The 22,260-nt window shown below is 35.1% G+C and overlaps 1 long non-coding RNA gene across 1 annotated transcript in view; it reads right to left on the bottom strand.

The window, feature by feature from the left end:
- The window catches only part of LOC117655429 (uncharacterized), a 107,554-nt gene extending 85,585 nt beyond the window's left edge, over positions 1-21,969 (bottom strand). Inside the window, exons 1-2 of the long non-coding RNA XR_004588657.3 lie at positions 21,661-21,969; positions 20,444-20,601 (exon numbers count right to left, since the gene is read on the bottom strand). This is a non-coding gene — a long non-coding RNA (uncharacterized LOC117655429). The remainder of the gene's footprint in view (positions 1-20,443; positions 20,602-21,660) is intronic.
- Positions 21,970-22,260: the final 291 nt, after the last annotated feature.

Here is a 22,260-nt window from a genome sequence, read left to right as displayed (position 1 = left end):
ACTAAATGGCACAAAATCTTCCATATACCAAGTATCAATAACCTTTTACCCTTCCAAGTTAAAACCTTTATCTTTGATCAAAAAAGCTTATGAACCAGCTTCACAGGTAATCTGATTGGTTACACGCTTGCGGCAGCAAACCAGGGCCATAATAAAGGCAGAAACAGTCCTTGAATATTAAAGGTAGGTTTCAGATTGGAATATTTTACCAAAAGTTAATGTCGTTAAGAAATTTTATAACTTCCTTTTATCTGCCAAAGCTTCAATGAGCAAATAACATGCTAGAGTTGACAGTCCCCACATATCGGAACTCCCATTGCTTTGCATGTAAGAGAAGAGCACCATCTAGTGGCAGTGACCTGCTTTAATGCTGAAAATAGGAAAACAAAAGCAAACAAGTCAATTATTGTTCTTAATTGTTTACTGTGATTGGGGAAGGGCAGGACTGAGAGACAGGCAATAAAACTGGAGCAATGTCTTTAAAAGTTTTTTTAAAAATATGACTGTACATGGGGGAATGTAGTATCTTAAAAAAAAACTTCTTTTGCCCCTGTTGCACTGATTTTATTTAAGTCTATTTTTGGACTGTGTAGACATCCAGCTGGATATGTGTGCTTTAGAGTTTTCTGATTTCCATATAAATACATTTTGTAATTCACCTGATGTGTATGTTTTTCTTTCTAGTCCTAGGCAGTTCACATTCACCTTCCCTTTCCTCTCAACATAGCCCTGTGAGCAGCTTAGGACGAAAAAAAAAAAAAAAATAGCCAAACCCAGCTCCACAAATGGTTGCTGAGCTGAGCTGAGATTTCAACCTAGCTCTGCCCCACTTAAATTCAGTCATTTGGAAAAGCTTTCCTAACCTGTTTGTTTTCCTGCACAATAATGATAAACACAGCCTCCGCTGCTCTTCTCTGACTAGACATTTGGCCAATTTAGCTTTCAAATACTTTCTGCGCCCCCTGGAGGCATCAGGATCCGGTGAATGATGAGTCAGGTAAGGTTGTCATCACCGTCTGCCTCATCTTTCTGTTATTGCTTAATTTTTATTGCCAAGACAATCAAATGTGTTCTTTAGGTCTTCTTTAATTTCTTTCAAGTCCCCATATCATATAAAAGCTTTGTAAGAGCCAACTCTCAAAACGTAGCAGGCAAAAGCTCAGAAAAAGCTTTTCTGAGAAAAGGAAATTAGCACAAGACTATCTGACTGTCAAAACTGAATACACTCTTGTTTTTCTTTTTCCTGCCTTGAACAGGCTAGCAAGCCACATCTATAACTTAGGCTTTATGATTCCCACTTGGTTATGGTCTAGAGCCAATGGAAGACCGATGTATCCACATCAGAAAAGGTTTGCTCACAGAAAGCAAAAAATATGCCAGAAATGAAGGTGATCAGTATTCAGGATCCAAAGATAGAGTTGGCTTTCCACTGGCCTTAAAAGGGTTTTATTTTAAATGGAGCCATTTCTTTCACAGCTCCAGTTCAAACTGTCTGCTGCATCACATATTTCATGTTTCATGAAAGTTTGGTAACAACTATGTACTGTAGAGAGCTTACTTGGCATTTCACAATAGTTAAAAAAAAGGAGTTCTTAGTATTTTCAGCATGTCACAAAATGAAAAAGACTGAATGTGAAGAAAATAGTGAGAAAAGACCCATGATTGTGTTTGCTCATATATACTCAAATGGCTCTGCTAAAAGACTTAATATTCTTGTTAAAAGGGGGGGGGGACAACCAGAGTAAGCCAGTGGCAACGCTTGCAGACATTTGAGCAAATCAGATAATTGATTAGTGCTTTAAACTAAACTGGGAAAGAATGATAGATGGTGCTCTCTGAGTTTGGTTGTTTTCATGCAGAGATTTCATCAGCACTGATGATCAGCACTTATGTTATCAAGTTTGGGTAATGAAACATTTGAAGAAAAAAAAAAGCTCAGAAAGCATCAAGGACCCTTCCTTTCAACCCTGAGGTACAAATAAGAATAATTCATATTTGAATAATATGGAAGCCACTGCTCCTTGTGGGATGTTCATGGGCTTAAGGTATGGATATTATTCTTCCTTGTTCTGACTGCCTGATAGATGAACATAGTTCTGTTTTTTTCTGATTGCTATATATTCCTATTGCTATGCTATCTAATTGGAACATTCCTACTTCTATCTACTTGTATTTTTGCTATTGCACAGAACGTATTAACATGATTACTTACCCCAGAGTTAGTTTCCAGGTGTCTGTATAAGATGGGGATATTAAAAAGAATTCTTTGAAGAAATCTACACTTAAAGTGTGACATTTAAAACAGGAATACCACGTTCTACTCTCCTTCCCCCCAAACCAGGTTTGTCCAGAAGTCTGAGCAGAGTTGGGCTATGTTAGTAACAAAAGAAGTCCTATGCTCACACAATGTCCAAAATTTATTTTTAAACTGATAAGGATGACTATGCAGAGATTAAAAATAATATAGAATCTTACTCACTTAATCTTGTTTTCATATCACTTTTACTTTTATTTAGTCTGTTGATGCTTATTTGAATTCTCAGCCAGCGTTGTCTAAAGATATTTTCTGTGATCATGTGGCCAGCATGGCTGTACACCAAAGTTGCATGGAATGCTGTTACTTTTCCAACGAAGTGGTACCTATTAATCCACTCACATTCGTATGCTTTCAAATGGCTAGGTGGGCAGCAGCAAGGAACTGCAGCTCACCCCATTGCATGGCACTCAGGTCTTTGAATCCATGCTGTCAGCTTTCCAGTTGACAAGCTCATTGTCTTTAACTGCTGAACCATCACACTCCTATGTAGATAGATTTTACTATTTGACAAGTATTAAAACTCATTTTTACTAAAATCATGGCATCCAATGTTCTCAATTCCTGGCAAATAGATGGGGAAGAAATGGAGGTAGTGACAGATTTTATTTTCCTGGGCTCCAAGATCACCACAGATGGGGACTACAGCCAAGAAATTAAAAGACGCTTGATCCTGGAGAGGAAAGCTATGGCAAAGTTAAACAGCATACTAAAAAGCAGAGACAACAAAAGTGCATATAGTCAAGGCTATGGTTTTCCCAGTTGCAATGTATGGCTGTGAAAGTTGGACCATAAGGAAGGCTGAGCGTCAGAGAATTTAGGCCTTTGAACTACGGTGCTGAAGAAGACTCCTGCAAATCCCTTGGACTGCAAGGCAATCAAACTGGTCAGTCCTAGAGGAGATCAATCCTGACTGCTCTTTAGAAGGCCAGATTCTGAAGATGAAACTCAAATACTTTAGCCACTTAATGAGAATGAAGGACTTACTGGAGAAGAGCCTAATGCTGGGAACAATTGAGGCAAAAGAAGAAAGGGACAGCAGAGAATGAGGTGGCTGGATGGACTGAAGCAGTTGGTGTGAGCTTAAATGGTCTGCGGGGGATGATAGAGGACAGGAAGGCCTGGACGAAAGTTGTCCATGGGGTCATGATGGGTTGGACACGACTTTGCAACTAACAACAACAAAAACTCATTTTTAAAAAAACAAAGTTACAATCAGGAAATGGTACTCATGCATGTTTGAACTAACTGTATAATGAACAATTCTTGTAAACTTTATCCTTTTTCTGAATAACAGAAGATTCTGATCTGTCTCTCATTTATTGTAACATTCATTTTGTTTTATTTTATCTTCCTGGCATTCCATTCTCTGATAAGATTATCAGTGAAAAAGTGCATTGTTGTTGTTGTTATTTTGAATCCAGATTAATAAACTCAGAATAGAGGTTATCATTCAATGAACAAATAATCAAGGAACAAATGACTGTATTAGAGGTATCTTCAGTCCCACTTTATTATTCATGTAGATTGAGTCAGTTTAGCAAAATAGTTTGACACTGAAATGAGCAATGAAAGGAAGAAAAGTAAGAAGTCATTGTTTTAAATGAATAATAATAAAAAACCTATTAAATATGAGTATATGCATACGTTTCCTTTGCTTCAAATAGCAGTTTCTAGAACAACAAAACTTGAAAGAGAAAGATGTTTGTAACATATTTCTGGAAAGAAACATCTCCCCCTTCATCCTATTTGAACAGGCTGCATACCATTGCTTTTGATGCATATACAAATCTGTAAATATGAGATTTTATTCTGGTATGCTAACTTTAAAATGGAAAAAAATAGCTAATATACACAAATATTGATCTGGAAAGAAACCTTGTCTCCAAAGAATTCTCTAGCCACTGTATATTTTTTGGAATTCAAACATACCTATGCAAACAGTGCCAGGACTAAATTACTGGGCACAAACTTAATAACATGCAGATGTACTTTGGTTGGAAACCCGGAGGTGGGCTCAAATGTTGCCAAAATCAAAAGAGATTTTTGTTTGTTCATATTTCAGTTGAATAGGGTAATGATAAATAATAAAGGTGATCCAAGCTTTCACTTAACCTCAATCATATTGGTTCACAGCAGCCTCATCTACAAACCATTCAAGGCTGGCTTTGTGGATTGAAGCCAATCCAGCCTCAGCAAAGCAAATGTAACTAAACCTTGGCTACTTCAGCTCCATTAGTGTTGAATTGTTTTAAAACATACCTGAAGGAGCTTTGTAGAGATGTAGGAAAATTAGAGATTAAATTATATCTTGCATATTTTATAACATCCTTTTTGTTCCAACGAAGATGAATGCTTCAAGATTGGTTATTCTACCACATACAAGGAGGGTTTTATTTTTCTTATGTGAGGGCAGGAAAAAAAAAAACCCAAGAAATGCCAGGGACATCTTTTAAATGGGTATGTTTCAGTTTAGCTCTAAATGGATGGTTATTTAAAAAATTAAGCAATCACATTTCCTTTTCTTGGATTCTTCTTTTTCCCTACTGTAATTAATGTTATGCTTGCTGCAATATTAAGCAACTAGCTGATTTAAAAAAAAACAAAACAAAATAACTATAATTATCTAAAAGGAAGATGACCCTGAGATTAAGCCCCTCTCCAAAAGGGAAGATCAAGCAGAAATAGAAAACATCTACTTCCTTTATTACATTTTCAGCATTTCTAAGGTGACTCTGCAATCTTAATTTTTTTTGGAGATGTAACCAGCTTTCTTTTCAGATAAATGTAGGATGTAATAATTGCTTGCCATGTTCATAACTGTAAGGCTATGCAGATCTTCAAATGTGCATCTTGCTTTGATAAGGTTCAAGCAGAGCATCCTCTCAATATTCAGGGACACAACACTTCATTTAATCATCATTAAAATAATCTAAGTTTATATAGAGGTATGATCATTTTACTGTAGATGAAATCAGACTTAAGAAAAAGAGGAGATATAGTTTAAAATACTGATTAAATCAGGACTGCCTGTTCATATATATTTTCACCCCGCCATCCGTTGTGAAGTATATGAACTTCTGTAGAGGGAATAAATTTAATTTCTTTATGTCACAATCCTACCAAATTAATTTTCTAGAAAACCCCAGTATATTATATCCTTACAGTTATACCCTAATACAGTGGACCCAATGTTTATGGCTTGGTGGCCTGGCGAGGGGCGGGAGAGGGGAACTGGCCATGTGAGCAGTGGGCCGGTATACACATGCATGTGCAGCTTAACTTATGCAAACAGTAGACCAGCGCACATGTGCTGGCCTCACTCACATGACCCAAATAGGCCAGTAGTGGGCCATGGCCTGGGGTTTGGAGACCCCTGACCTAACAGATAGAAGCATAATAGCATTCCCAAGGACTTAGGTCACAGACCTTTATAACTGAAGTAACTGTTCTTGCTGAGTAAATGTGTGCTATTACTGAGCACATTGTAAGCCGCCCTGAGTCTCTGGAGAAGGGCGGCATATAAATCAAGTTAAAAAAAACAACAACACTGTAGTGAAACTTATTTATTTCACTCCAATGAATCTATAGTGAAACTTATTTATTTCACTCCAATGAATCTATAATCAATAGTTCAGTTTTCATTGGAAAGTATGTGGCTTGAATTTAAGAAATTTGTGTATAATTCAATGAAACATTTTCATTAGATAACTTTGAGAAAAATGATTCCTAATGAACAATGCAAAACTGATTTATAACCAGGTAATCATTTAAGAAATATATTATTTTATTATAGAACATTTCTGTTCATTGATTGCAATGCCACCAAATCAAGGAGATACAGCAGTTTCATGTTGATTCGTGCTGAAATATTGCACAGATCACAAGGAGGGCTGATAAAGTATCTACAGAGACCCATCACATCCTGAATATAAACTATTTCAAGTCCTCCCCTTAGGACAGTGTTACAGAGCATTTCATGCCAAAACAATGAGATACAGGGACAGGTTTTCCCCTTGTCAATCTGAACACCTAATTCTCATGTCTATGTATATTTACCCCTATAGTATGGTTGTAGTATTATCACTTATCCTTATTATCTTCTTTATGTCCTGCTCTTATTGGTATTATTATTATGACAATTATTATTCTGTGGCATTGCATGTACTGACCTGAGACAAATTTCTTGTGTGTCTAATCACACTTTGCAAATAAAGTATTCCATTCCATTCCATTCCGTAAGGAAGAAAGAACCAAGCCCTGAGACAGACCACAAAGTAGGACCTTTCTCCCCTACTAATACCAACTGGAATCAGTTCCAGAGGAAGCAGAACCAACATACCACAGTGCCATCTTCTGGAGCTGGTCCGAAAGAATAACATGATTGATGGCATTGAAAATTGCTGAGAGGTCAAGAAGAGCTACGTTCGATGCCCTACCCCTATTCTGCTCCTACCAGAGGTCATCCAAGCATGTGATCAGTGCTGTCTCCATCCCCTACATCAGGCTGAATCCTGTCTGAAAGGGGTCCAAATAATCAATTTCATCCAGAATCCTTTAAAGCTGCATCACATTCCAAGTGATGACCAAAATCTCAGTCAAACCATGTGCCAGAGTCTGAGGGGCATCGCCAAACTTCCTGTAAACCTAATTGGGTCTGTCCAAATATATAAATATGATGTTATTTCCATGACATATTAGTTTTAGAAAAAGAAAAGACTCTGGAAAATACATAAAATTAAATTATTCACTTTTTTTTCTATTTATTAAAAGCAAAAGAACAACAGCAAAACAATATTTGAAATGATGAAGAATCAAGATGTGAAACCATACTTTGATACCTCTGTTGCAGTGGTGGGTTGCCCCCAGTTCGCACCGGTTCTATAGAATTGGTAGTAAAACCGGCGGGAGGCTCCGCCTACCAACCCTGACGTCAAACTGGTAGTAAATGTAAGTAGAACCCACCCCTGCTCTGTTGGAAACACAAGTTATATTACAGGTGAGCCATTGTAGTTCTGCCGTATTTGTGAAGTTAAGATATGCTATTTACTTTATTATCTACTTCAGATACCCGTCACTCAAAAAATCTTCATAGATATTTTCATTTGTATAATTGCCTCCTGCTGACAGTTGCTATCCAGCAAAACGCTGGGTACTTTCTATGGTTTCATTTTGCATTGTAAAATATATTTATGTCATCTCCAAATCACAGCGGAGAATTTATTTTGCTGGAGTTCATTAACATTAGTATATTGCCTATGCTGATATTGAAACATATATCTGAACTTAACTGGGAAAGGAGTTTTTAGAGTTAGCAGTAAATGAATTGACTTAAATTGAGGGATCATTCTCTAGGGTAATCCTCCAAAAAGAAAATTGGAGTAAAAAACGGAATTGAACGAACTGGTGACTTTATACAAAAACTACCATTCTGTTTAAATTCAGTGGAACTGTATATTTTTGTTTCTTTGTTTTCTAATTTCTTCATTGGTTCCACCTGATTTTTTTCTAATCTGATGCTGCAAATAGATCATATTACTTATTTCTAAATCAGTTCTTTGTTAGCTTTTATGACTGCCTTTTACTTGGTTGAATTAATTGTATTAAGTTTCCTCCTTTTCTGTTTTCAGCTTTCCCTCACAGTAGTTTCCTCTGTTCACCATGGTTTCCAGCATCTCTAATCTGGTATTATTTGCAAATCTAATTGGTGTTTTGTTTTCTCCCTTCAAATAATTAATGGGGATGCTAGATTAGTTTGGATTTTATATCCTTCCAGGATTTTTCCTAAAATCATTGCACAATATTTGTAGATTATTACTCTATGAATACAATTAATTAGCTAAAGGTAAACTTTTTGTTTTGCTTCAGAATAATTACATGTAAGCTAATATTCAAGAAGAAAAAATTCCTCAATTTAAAATATACACTAAAATAATTTATTGTTAATTAATGAAATAACAGTGTTATTGACTTGAAGGTAATCTTTGAAAGTTAACAATTGTGTTGCAATATTTTCAGGATCAGACTCAATAAAGATAATAGGAGTTAAAGCTTTAAATATATTTCTTTTTAATTATGATAGGCATTCTATATTCACTGAATATTCAAGGTAGAAGCGACGAGAATGGTGAGGGTGGCTCCTTATATATACAAGGGGTGGAGCTAGGAATGGGAGTGGTAAGTTATGAATACATTAAAGTCCAAAGAATAAGTTAACCTCTGATGTTCCATATATACATTATTTACACATTGGAGAATAAGGCATTTACATCTGACAAATCCCCCTCTAAATGCCGGTTCGTTACACAACACCAATTACATTCTGATTCAGGACAATATAATACATATAATTTAGAAGTTAAATATTTGTGTTGTTTAGAAGGTAAGGGTTTTGTTAATATGTCAGCTAATTGTTCAGAAGTATCGCAATGTATTGCTTTAATGAATCCGTCTTGAGACAGTTGTCTCACATGCTTAAACTTTATATCAATATGCCTGGACCTTTGTCCAATTGCATCGGATCTGGATATTTCAATGGCCGCTTTATTGTCTTCATGCATAATAAATGGTAAGGTGGGTTTCTTCCAAACATCAGTGATCAGATCATTGAACCATACAAGGTTATTTGCAGCTTTGGACAAACAAACATATTCCGCTTCTGTAGTAGAAGTGGCTACTAGTTCTTGTTTACCAGTATACCAGTAAACTGGACAATCATTCAATAGAAAAACATAACCAGAAGTACTCTTTCTGCATGATGTATCACCAGCCCAATCTGCATCAGCATAACAAGTAATTTTTGGTTCTCTGTCATTATTGGGTTCCAACATTAAACAAAAATCTAATGTACCCTTCAGATATCTTAGAATTCTTTTGACAGCTTCCCAATGATACAAGGTTGGTTTACTAACATATCTTGACAATAGATTGAGAGGTAATGCAATATCTGGCCTAGTCCAATTAGATATATAAAGGAGTGAACCTATAACTGATCTGTAAAATGTGTTGTCTTTAAACTCAGGGGAAGATTCATCAGTGTTTCTAAGAAAATCAGTTTGCATAGGGGTGTCACAGGTTTTAGCATTATTTAAGTTACATTTGTTTAGGAGTTCGATGATTTTATCTTTCTGTGTAAGTTTGAATCCCCTTTTAGTTTTGTTAATTTGCACACCAAGGTATTTATTCACTTTACCCAGAGATTTCAGTGAGAAGTGTTCATTTAACTTATTTACAAAGATTTCCCTGCTCTCTTTATGCTTTCCAATGTATAAAATATCGTCCACGTAAATTAATACAAATTCAATATGATCATTACTCTTTTTTACAAAGAAACAGTTATCAGCAGTGGTGGCGTTGAAATCCATGGTCTTAAGTACTTTTACCAAGCAATCGTACCATCTTTTGCCGGATTGCTTTAATCCGTACAGACTCTTATTTAATAACCAAATTTCGTTCTTATTAGTGTATTGACTGTGTGGTGCTCTTACATATATTTCCTTATCTAATTTTGCATGTAAGTATGCGGTCTGTATGTCATATTGGAATACGTCCAGATTGAGTGCAGATGCTACTACAAGGGCTGTTTTGACACTCTCTGTTCTCACTGTGGGTGAATATGTATCAGTATAGTCTTCTGGATATTTTTGTGCATAGCCTTGTGCAACTAGTCTAGCCTTGTATAAGGTATTGCCTCCTTCTAAGTTCTTAATTTTATAAATCCACCTGGTACCTATAATTGTTTTATCCTTAGGTGCGATCGCAGGTGTGAATACATTTAATCCTTGTAAACTTTCCATCTCTTTTTCCATAGCTAGTTCCCATTTTTCTCTTTCTTCATGTGGAAGTTTCAATACTTCTTCATATGTATTAGGTGTTATTTGTTCTCCATTCATATGCATTATGTAATCTTTGTATTTATTTGGTATTTGGTTTCTATTGTTTCTAATAGTTCTTTCAGGCTTGCTATGGTTATCATGCAAATATCTAGCTTCCTTTTTTGTTAATGTGTCTGTCTTTATTTTATGCTGACTATTAGTCCAAGTTTTGGTTTTGTTCTTACTTTTGTTAATATTTTGATTTTCTGTTGTTCCTTCCTCGCAAGATATCGTATCTTTACATTTATTAGGAAATATTTCATTAAGGTGCAATTTTGACCAATTGGCCTGTTCATGGAACACAGCTGTTCTGGATACTATAAATTTGTTATTACTATCAATAAATCTGTACCCTTTGGTTCCAGTTTCGTATCCCATGAATCTTAATCTCCTGGATACGTTTTCTCCCTTTCTCCTCAATTGTTTAGGTATGTGTACGTCTGCAGTGACTCCAAATATGTGCATGTGTGATAATTTGGGTTTTCTATTGTACATCACCTCATATGGTGTCTTATTCACAATACTGGACCAGGTTCTATTTTGAGTGTAATTCGAATAATGTAATGCCTCTGACCAAAATTGTTTGCCTAAACCAGCATCCTCTAATGTGCACCTAATCATGGTTTGTAGTGTGGAATTTTTCCTCTCTGCAACTCCATTTTGAAATGCAGAAAAAGGATTGGACGTGAAATGTAACATTCCTCTATCCTTTAACCATTGGGAGAATTCTTTAGACATGAACTCACATCCCCTATCTGTCATAATTTGCTTTATTCTGATATTATGTTGTGTTTCTATACGTTTGTAGAATTCCTTAAATTTCTGAAATGTTTCATCCTTGTGCTTTAATGTGTAAACAAAACCATATCGGCTGTAGTCATCCACTATTGTTAGGAAGTAACGTTTTCTATAGGTAATTGAGGGACTTAATGGACCAACTAGGTCCATATGTACCAAATCAAAAATATTGTTAGTTGATCTGTTAGATTTTTTTGGTCTGGGACTGGTTTTTAGTTTGGTGGACTTACATACTGAGCATTCCAAATAATTTTCACAATTTTTTATTTTGACACCTTCTGCGTGTTCAGTCATTTTTTGTACTACAGGAAAGCTTGCATGTCCTAACTTCCTGTGTAAGATGTGAGCACACTCATCATGAATTGGTTTACCTATTTTTGGTTTCTTTTCCTTGTATGTATTTTTGTGATCATGAGTTATTCTACACTCATCATTGTCACTGTTACTGACATTTTCATCATCTGCTTCAATACAATCTTCCATATTTGAATCAATGTTATGTAAACATCTTTCTTTAGTTATCAGATAGGGTAGACCTCCTTTTATCATTACAGTACCTACATTTGTTTTGTTCTTTTCTATAGTTGCTTTCCCCTTTGAGAAAACTATATTGATATCAGATTCTCTGCTTAATTTTATGGCACTTAGTATGTTGTGAGGTATTTCTGGGATTAATAATACCCCCTCTATTTTCCCTAGACCAGGCAAGGTCACATTTCCTTTGCCTAGTACTTGAACCTTTTCTTGATTAGCTACCTTTATCACAAACTTATCTTCTATAAATGAAGATAATATACTTTTGTTGTTGGTGGTGTGATTTGTTGCACCAGAATCAATAAGCCAATTGTTATTCTCATCCTGCTGTGTTCTGGTGCTGTCTTGTTTATTTAGCCCATTCAGTGACCCAGATTTCCTCTCTTTTGAATTTTCTCTACCCCCTCTACCTTCTTTGTAATTTGGTGGGCTTCTATATTTGTGCCTATCTGTGGAAGATTGTCTGTAATTATATTTGCTCCTATATTCTGGTCTATGTCTCTCTCTTGAGACTTTGGGGCAGTCTCTTCTACTATGTTCCCTGGGTCCACAATTGTAGCATCTAAAGGCCTCATTATGTTTATCTTGAAAGACTACTTTCCTAAAAGGTTTGTGGTCTGTTTGGTTACTGGATCGATTTTTTCTTGAATTGTCTTCTGCTATCAATTTGTTAGATAGACTTTCTATGGATAAATATCCCAAATTAATGGTATCTAAGTGTGACATAAAGCTATCCCATGATGGATCAAGTGAATTGATAATAACACTTTTCATTGTTTGATCTGAAATCACTTCCCCCCTCAATTGTAGCTCAGCTCTTATTTTGTTTAGATTTATCAAATGCTCACTTATAGAAACCCCTGGTTTTACTCTAGAGGAAAAGAAATCCTTAGACATTCTTGTGGTTGTAGCTACGCTATCGCTGTGAAATAGATTAAACATGCATTGAATTATTTCTGATACAGTTAGGTTTGGTTTGATGCTATGATACATTGCAGGAGACACGCTAGATATTATTATGAAAAATGCTCTATGATGTAAACAATCTATTTTTAAAGTCCAAGGTCTTCTTGGAGGGCTAGTTATAAAGAATAGTAAATTTTCTTTCATGAAAATAACCTGAAGCTGTTGATACCACTCTTGTAAATTAATGCCATCAATTCTAAGTTTTGGGAAGTCACTGGGTAAGTTACCTACATTATTCTGTCCATTACTTACAACCTGGGGCAGTCCGTGATCTCTCAAGTGCAGGAAATTACAGAACGGCATTGGGATGCTTGCAATGAGTCTGCGCGGTTCTCTGGCCAGTTCAAGTCCTTCTGGGTCGTCTACGTAGTTTCGCACATGCGCGTTGCTCATTTCTTTTTTGGTGGCGTCGTGGAAGGTTCTCTCCCTTTCAGCTCTCTCGATCCGCTCCTCCTCAGATGAGTCGGTCTCTGGCTCGGTTTTTGGGGTTCTGGTGGTGGTGACGGTTCTTTTCTTCTTTTTGTGTGCGTTGGTATTCGATTTTGTCTGTGGTGTAGGGCGAAATCGGCATGGCTCTCTGGGCTCGGGCGTCGTCGCTTTCGAAGTCAGGATGGGAGCGTGCAGGTCTTGAGTCGCCGGTTTGATTTCTTGCTTCTTCGTAGATGTCTTGGTAATTTTCAGTCTTGGCCCAAAAGCAGCAAAAAGCGTTTTCATTGCTGATTTTACTTGAGATTTTGTTAAATCGTCTTCACTTTCTGATTTTGGATCATCTGAAGAGTTTGAGACTTCTTTCTCACTTTCTTCGTCTGATAGTGTTTTTCGCGCCAGAAATTTTGAACTGAGCGTTTTGATTGGCTCTGCTCCATTCTCTTTTGAAGTTCGTTGAAACCAAGATGGCTGCCATTCAAAATTTCGCGCGGGATCACATCTTTTCTTTTTAACAACTATTTTCTCAGTAGTCATCTCACTTACGATTTTTTGATCTTTGGGTTTTTCTTTAATGACGTTTTTCTCTCTCGCTGCTCCGCTGTTCTTCAGCATCTCCTGGAGGTCCGCGATGAGACTTTCATCATTCTTTTGGCTTTTTAGTATCTTTAATATCTCTGACCTGAGTTCGTTATTTTCTATTTCGATTTCTTTCTGGTCATTATTTTCACTCATTAGTTCTTCTTCTTCAGTGGTGTATTCTTCGGATTCTCTCGAAATCGCATTGGTGGATTCGTTGATCATCTCTTGATCAGTTTCTATTTCTTTGCTGTAGGCCCTGGTGTTGGGCCTATCTTTCTTGGACATTTTTAATTACTTATTGAGTCAATTAACCATCCTCTGCTACCAGCTTGTTGCAATATTTTCAGGATCAGACTCAATAAAGATAATAGGAGTTAAAGCTTTAAATATATTTCTTTTTAATTATGATAGGCATTCTATATTCACTGAATATTCAAGGTAGAAGCGACGAGAATGGTGAGGGTGGCTCCTTATATATACAAGGGGTGGAGCTAGGAATGGGAGTGGTAAGTTATGAATACATTAAAGTCCAAAGAATAAGTTAACCTCTGATGTTCCATATATACATTATTTACACATTGGAGAATAAGGCATTTACATCTGACAAATTGTTTCTGCTGAAGAAAGAGACATTATCAATTGTTTAAGTAATATTTACTTCTGTTGGATTATTGGATCAAGGAAATAATAGACCAGATCAAAAGTGCATATCTATTATTTCATCTATTATTAACATATAACTTACTGGAAGTATAGCCTTTCTTGAAAATATTGTACCCCATGGCAAAATGAATGTGTCATCAGATAGCGCTTTATATTTTGAAGCAACCACACATGTCTAATTCAAATTCCTGCATATGATGGATGAAGTTAAATATTACATGTTTTGCAAACGTTACTATGTATCTTAATATAATATTACAAATACATCACATGATTAAAACATATATAATAAAAATATTATCTCTATCATCTTTTGGACACTGCTCAGATTCATTTCATGGATGTGGCATGGAAAACATTTGTAATAAATATTTTTGTGGATCTTGTTAACTCTAGACGTTTTCTCTTACTAGGAAGCTCTTCTGAATTCATGTGCAGGTATGTCTGCTTCCTTTGACCTATTTCTTTAATATAAGTTAAAGGGTTTTAGGGAACAGTTGATTTATTCTGCTTAGTGAACAATAAGGATCTCCTTCTGCAGGGAAAATATGAATCCAGAATTTAATATTCCCACCCTCAAAACAATCAAGTCATTAACTTTGACTTGATTAAACTCTGGACTAATCGCAGCTTTTAAACTCTCTTGTTATGAACCTGTCACTAATGCATAGTTTCTAATTACAGACTGTACATAATAAATGTAATACAGCAGGAATGATACATTGTAGTTTCTTGCTGTTCAATTTAAAATATATTTCCACATAGGGAGAAAATAATTGGATGAGATTGGATAAAAATATCAATTTGTATTATGTTGCATTATGTTTGAATTTTGCGTTTATAAGCATTGAAGTGAAGACACAAGTGAATTTTATGTAATTAACAGATTATAAATTTCAGTCTACCTTCTTTATCCCAGACTATGATGTAATATCGCCTAGTCCTCTGAGCAAATAGCATGATTTAAAAATATATAATGTTATTCCACTAGATGGAGCTAGATCTCTGAAAGTGCTGGTTGAGTTGTTTAAATTATAATGAAAGCATGAGTTCTTTAAAGCTAGAGTGCATTTTTATTCAGTGAATGTCATTGAGTTTTAATTTAATTATTTCTGTAAGTGTGAATATAGCTTGGTTACATTTAAATATTATGCATACATGATATTGATTTGCTGAAGATTTTTTAATGTCTAAATTTTCAGCAAATAATCCCTCTGTAACTTTATTTGTATGAGCATACTGTGATATACATATTAATATGCTAAATATGAAATATGCTACAGTAAAATTATGCTTTATATATAAAATTGAAATTGAAATTAAGCATTTTGATATTTATTTTGTGAACATTTTATTATGCAAGATAAAAATGATACCGTTTAGATACATGGAATCTGATACAAATAAAATATGGGAACATCTCCAAAAGTATACCAAACTTGACTGCTGAATTTTTGCATTGCTATTATAGTGGGTGGCATTTTAGACAAATGTATTTCCATAAGTTTATTATTTCATTGGGAATACTGCTGTGAAGAGTTTGGCAACTTCAGCTCTTAACTATCTGCTTGGACATAATTATCCCCAGCCCAAGACTGAACTAAAACACCAATTCACCTTGTAAATTTAAGTAACGTTGATTTAGAAAAGAGATTAATAACATAATATGTGGATGCGGTTTCAGCTTTGAGAAAGTACATGTGACTGTGGAGCCTCAGATTTTGCACCTCTGATGTATGTGAGTATTCTCCTGGATTTCAGAGAATCATTTTTCCCAGACTTATCAGGATCTTAGAACTGAATCCAAGATCAATTGCATACAATTTATAAATTTCTACCATTCCCCATCCCACCATACTACATGAAGTTCATAAAAACATTGGGAATGGCCCAGTAGTGGGATTCAAGTAATTTAACAACCAGTTCTCTGCCCTAATTATTTTTTCCAACAACCAGTTTGGCAAACTGCTCAGAAAGTTAACAACCGGTTGTCCTGAAGTGGTGCGAACTGGCTGAATCCCACCACTGGAGTGGTCCCAGAAGCCTCTTGAAATAGTTATTGAACTTTATTTTCCACCTTCTCTTCAAGTACTTTCACACGTATTAATAGATTGTTTTGTTATGTTATAATTAATTTTGGGGATTTTTTTGGAAGGTTAAATGGGTTCCTCCTACTTCTGATGATACATCCTACAAGAATAATAATAATAAATTAAACTACACCTATATATCATTCTTCTCCAAATTTGATGACTGCTCTATAGATGTCAGCATGCCAGCACCAAAGGGGCAAAAGAGGAATGTGCCTCTAACTACACAGTGAAGTTCCATGGAACATCAAGTAATGTTCTCCCTCAGGGCTGCAAATGGAAGGTGGCCAGCAAAGATATCTGAAAGCCTCACTCAACATAATGGATCCAAGGAAACGTTTTGTGAATATAATTTAAGGCGTGTCAAGAAATTGCAAATCCTAGAAACATCACATTTTATTTTGATGAGAATAATGTGGATGTGGTTTTATATCCAGCTTCCATATACCCTATTCCCTATATATTTACCTTATAGGCATGATCTTTAAAATATCTAGTGCAGGGGTGGAAAACTATGGCTCTTTTATGAACTGTGAACTCCCAAAATTCCTGAGCCAGATCGTAAAAGGGCCATAGTTTTCTATCCCTGATCTAGTGGTATATTAAAAATTAACACACTGATCATGGTTTACAGTGTGCCAGGAATATGAAGGTATAAACGAAGACAAAGCCTGCAAAAATTAATGAGAAGGACATTAAATCTTGGTGACCATGCAATATTTTAGTCATTTTAAACAAATATTTAATTGAGAGGGACTACAAATTAGATAATTCAATGTAGAGAACAGTAGGTAGTTTTACAGCCGTTTCAGTTGTTAAAGTCTCAAACAATGAAATACAAATATCCAATAACATATACTGGGCTTCTTTCTTTGAAACCTTTTTACTGAATGTGGAGCTCAGCAGAGAACTGAGATATTTTATCCATTTATTCTTTTGCATTTGGGTGGTATGGGTTGAGCTCAGGGGTGAAATTTACTTACCTTTGCTACCGGTTCGCAAATGTGAGCTTGCACGCACCTCCTCCATGCATGCACAGAGCCTTCTGCGCATGCGCAGAGGGTATAAAACGGGACGTGATGATATCCGGGCAGATGGGCAGAGCCTCCTGCTGCTGGCACTACTGGTTCGCCTGAGCCAGATAGAACTGGCTGAATTTCACCACTGGCTGAGCTATGAAAATGGGAATATGGCATTGCCAGTGCTCCAGAAACATTACTGATATTTAAATATATATTGATATGAATACTATTGATGCATTTCAATGTATAAATATAGAAATCTAAATTGATTTTCAAGATAAAAGACATATCACCTATAAGGGATTCATTACATGGTTTCCTCAAATGCACATTTCCATTGCAAATGATGCCAGAACTGATATCCCTTGAAAGCCAACCTTCTCATGATGCACATATATAGTGTCATCTCTGCTATCACGACATGGGTTCCTTGTATAAAAATCAATTTGTTCTGCAGAACCCAGAAAAAACAATTTCCTATGCAGTAATCATTAACTTCATATTCTATTCAGGATGGGGGGGGGGGGACAGATGGTTCATGTTAGAACTCAGAAGTAATATGATTATCTCATTGCTTAATCCAAAATCTCTGATTTATGCTGTTTTTGTTATTATGGCAAAAATGGATTTTCAATCCTGTTTAAATGCATGTAAGGATTGCAATAGTTCTTGAAAATTTTCTTTTCCTTTCCTTTCCTTTCCTTTCCTTTCCTTTCCTTTCCTTTCCTTTCCTTTCCTTTCCTTTCCTTTCCTTTCCTTTCCTTTCCTTTCCTTTCCTCTCGTCTCCTCTCCTCTCCTCTCCTCTCCTCTCCCCCCTCCACCCCTCCCCCCTATCTTTCTCTACATGGTTTATACAGAAAAGCAAATTATCACAATATAATTATCATACATTGTATGACACATTATCACAATGTAATTATCATACACTGCCCTGTATTTGCAAGTAGATAACAATTACTGTTAGAAAGGAAATGTAATGCCATCTTTTCTCACAGGAACCCAGCTCACTCTAGAAGTGTCAATTATGTCAATTATGACTGAAGATACTATATCTTCTTTTTAAAACTGTCCTAATGGACTGTTTATGTATTGCATTACCTAGGTGAGAGAGCAGAAGATATACCATATGATTTCTGTATCCATTTATGCTTTAACATAGCATTTTGACTTCACAAATTTCAGGGACGGTTAGCCTTTTAAGTTGGAAATCTTTGATCTCAAGTGCCTTATAAAAATGGAAGCAGAGAAAGCAAAAGCAGGATTTTTTTCCCCTCATGGCTATCACAGTTTTCATAAAATTAGGATTATACAGCAGAAAAAAACACTGTGGGATTGATGTATCCATATCTTTTAAATTGCCCCAGTTTCTCATTTATTTCTCGTTTCAATTTTGATATCAATTTGATTTTTTAATTTTTTTAAAATGAAAGTTTCTGTGGAAAGGTGTTCTTATTTAGTATGTATTTCTTGTAATGTGTACCACATTCAGGTTCACATTTTATCTACATTTCCAAACTACAATGTACCTGTTCGTTTATTTTTACTTAATGTAATATTATATGTTTTACATTTACATTTGAAGAATTCAAAGCAGGGTAATGCCATGTCCTAATCAGGTTCTAGTTGTTATGAGAGAGAGAGAATTTGGCAAAAGCTATATCTTTATGATTCATTTATTTTCCTGTACTTATAGATTTTAGTTCCACATTTTCACAGTTAAAACAATCCCAAATCTATTAAAAAGATCTAAGAATACTTACCACTTCTTGAATAATTACATCCCTTAATTTTCTTTCTAGATTTTTGTAAATTTAGACCTAAGGTCACTTTGAGAAAATATTATAGTGAAATAGTATTTATTTCAGGTTTGCCTGAAGAATCCCAATACAAGTTAAGATCAATGCTTGATGTCACAGGTAAATCAACATTTTACAAAAAGTAGAATAAGATGAAGAAAGTATCGTATGAGAAAAAAAAATAACTATTCTTTTCTGAGATGATTAATTGAGACACATGTTTTGAAAAAAGAAAAAAGTTAATTAATTCAGATTTTTGTTTCATCTGTCTTTTAACACATCCCACAGGAGCAGATGGCCAAATTTAAATCGCAGTACTTCCTTGTCAAAATTCAGCTTGACACTAAATATTTATCTGGTGTCTACATTTTACATTTATGTAAAATCTCCTTAAGCCTTAATGGATATTTTTTTTTTATTAAACTTGAATAAATTAATGCTATTTACTTTATGGAACAGAAGGACTTAATTGGATGAAAATAATACATAGTAATCTGTATTAAATTCTGAAGATTTTGGCTAGTGTAAAGTTTTATCTTGTTGAATGCATGGTACTTAAGAATAATTAATTGATTGCATATTTGTTAATAAATTAAAAATGTATAATGGTTTGTTGAATATGATGTTCATAGCCAGAACAAAAGAAGATATGAAGTTGTATCCAACTGAAGCCTTTGATCCATTAAACCAAAAGCAGTTAATATTGATTGGTGATAGCTCTCTGGGATTTCAGATATGACTAACAGGAGATGATATGGATTGAATCTGGAAAATGTTTCAAACAAACCTTTGCAACAAACTAGCTATCATAATTTTGACCAAAATCCCCCTCTTTGACTTTCCTCTGCATATCAAAGTACAGAAAGGACAGACTCTCAGAAGGAACATTTTAAATGATGCATAGACTACAATAAGGAGTTAGAAAGGAAAATTTTGTATACAAGCTTCTGTAAACCACAACTTCTCTTGATCAGAATCAATTTGAATTTAATAATGAGAGAAAACCTTAAGGTGGTGTATAGCTTGCTGCTACCCCATGAGTTAGTAGAATTTATTTCTACACAGTGGCTACACAGTTTAGCATGGTGTCTGTAAAATGGACTTTCTTTTACTTTCTGAAACAGTAGCCTCGCTCCTAATTAATAGAGTCAATTGGGGTATTCTCCAACACACTATGTAACTAATCAAGCTTGTAGAAGACCTTTGGTTTTTATTTTTAAAATAATCACTTTCCTTTGTTCCAGTGAAATGTAATATATATAAAGGTAGAATCAATAAATCAGTGCACTGCACTTTCAACTGTTCTAATCTGCTGTGTAAAAATAATTTACAAATTTCAGTAATATATTCAGTAACATAAACAGATGCCAGCACCTACCCAAACATCTCTGGGCTCAGAAGTTAAGCAGGTTTGGGCCAGATTAATACTTTGTTGAAAACCCTCAGGAACCAGGAGATACAGTATATAGATTAGATTGGGAGATACAGAAAAACATTCCAGGAGAAGATAATGGCAAATCATTTCCATACAGCTGTCTAGGAAAAAAAAAAAACATCGATGTCCTATAAAGTTGGCAAAAGTCAAACTTGAGTTTAAGATAATTTATACATGGGCTGTATAAATAAGGTAGGAAAAGTACAGAGCATGTCTTTCCAATCTTTTAACAATATCTCCAATCTGGATTATGCCGCCAGAGTAGAGAAAGTTTAGCAGTGAAACTATCAGATGTAGTCTGAGCTGCTGTCAACTCCATAGAAATGCACAGGGGAATATTTAACTGATTTTTTGTTTGTTTGCTTCATTGTTTGTTTCTGAAAACCCTGGGCAGTTCTGACCGACTTTTGATGTACTTCCTGTCAATGACTACTTCAGCTTCAACCACAACAATACATGAGCAAATAATAGATACAAACTCAAGGTAAACCTTTCCAAACTCGATTGCAGAAAATATGACTTCAGTAATAGTGGTCAATGCCTGGAATGCACTACCTGACTCTGTAGTTTCTTCCCCAAACCCCCAAAACTTTAACCTTAAACTGTCTACTGTTGACCTCACCCCATGCCTAAGAGGTCTGTAAGGGGCGTGCATAAGTGTACCAGCGTGCCTACCGTCCCTATCCTAATATTCCTTTTTACTTACTCTTTTCATGTATTCAAATTATGTTAAACTTTTACCTGTTATCTTATATATGCTTGACAAAATAAACTATACTAAAACTAAATAAACTAAAACTATAAAGATAAAAGCTTACTCACTTCCAAGAAATGTGACAGTACAAATATGGTAAAACACTCAAAGAGTAAAAGCACACCATCTAAGACATAAACATTCAGATTCTAGTGCAATGTAGTGGTTAAGAAGTAAGACTAGGAAAAAAGGAATGACTTAACTTTATGTAGTTTCAGGTTTATTACTGGGCAGTTATTCTACCTTTAGTTAACTGGCTAGAATAAGGAAATTCAGAATTTACCTTTTTAGTTTAGAAACAGATCTAAATATATCTTGGAGATAAAACTTGGCCTTTGAGATCAACTCAGTTCTAACAAAATCACTTCAAAAACTTTTACAGAATTAAACAATGAGTTCAATATACCTTATCCTTCTTGGCAGTTTATTCAGTTTAAACACTTCTTATTTAGTCTGTTTGATGGTGCTGTTTCTGAAGTTCCACAGCTGTTGAATTTTCCGAAGAATTAACTGTGGCTTCTCAATCCATATCTTAAAGCTGATAAAATGAATATTTGTTATTTATGCAACCTTTGGAAAAGAAATCAAATGTCTCCTTGGTAAATCAATTTAGTCTCTCTTTAAACAGTGTGAAATTTGTTTTGTATGATCTCAAGATTAAGTTAATGCAAAAACAAAAAATGCTTTGGGTGTATTGGAAATGTCAGAGAACAATTATCTTGCTATGGGAGCTGCAAGTTGGAGTTAGAACATTATCAGCACATTATTATGATTGATTGATGTTTATAAAAGTATTGGCTGCATTCCCAATACTGTATTTGAAACCTATGAAGACATCAAGGACTGGATTTGTTTTTTGGGTGGTGCTGGCTGAAAAAATGTTTATACAACACTGGAAGGAGAAATCTGCAGCTATCTGTAGTATTGGTTTCAAGCAATGCAATATTCTTTTTTTTTCAAATTGTTACATTTATGACAGTTTTTGACTCCTTTTTCATTTTGTCTC

Source organism: Pantherophis guttatus, chromosome 7 (genome assembly GCF_059756535.1).
Source record: "Pantherophis guttatus breed Tessera chromosome 7, ASM5975653v1, whole genome shotgun sequence".
Classification (NCBI taxonomy): domain Eukaryota; kingdom Metazoa; phylum Chordata; class Lepidosauria; order Squamata; family Colubridae; genus Pantherophis; species Pantherophis guttatus.
The sequence above is the reverse complement of the archived record's forward strand: the minus strand, read 5'-3'. Positions and strand labels throughout refer to the sequence as shown.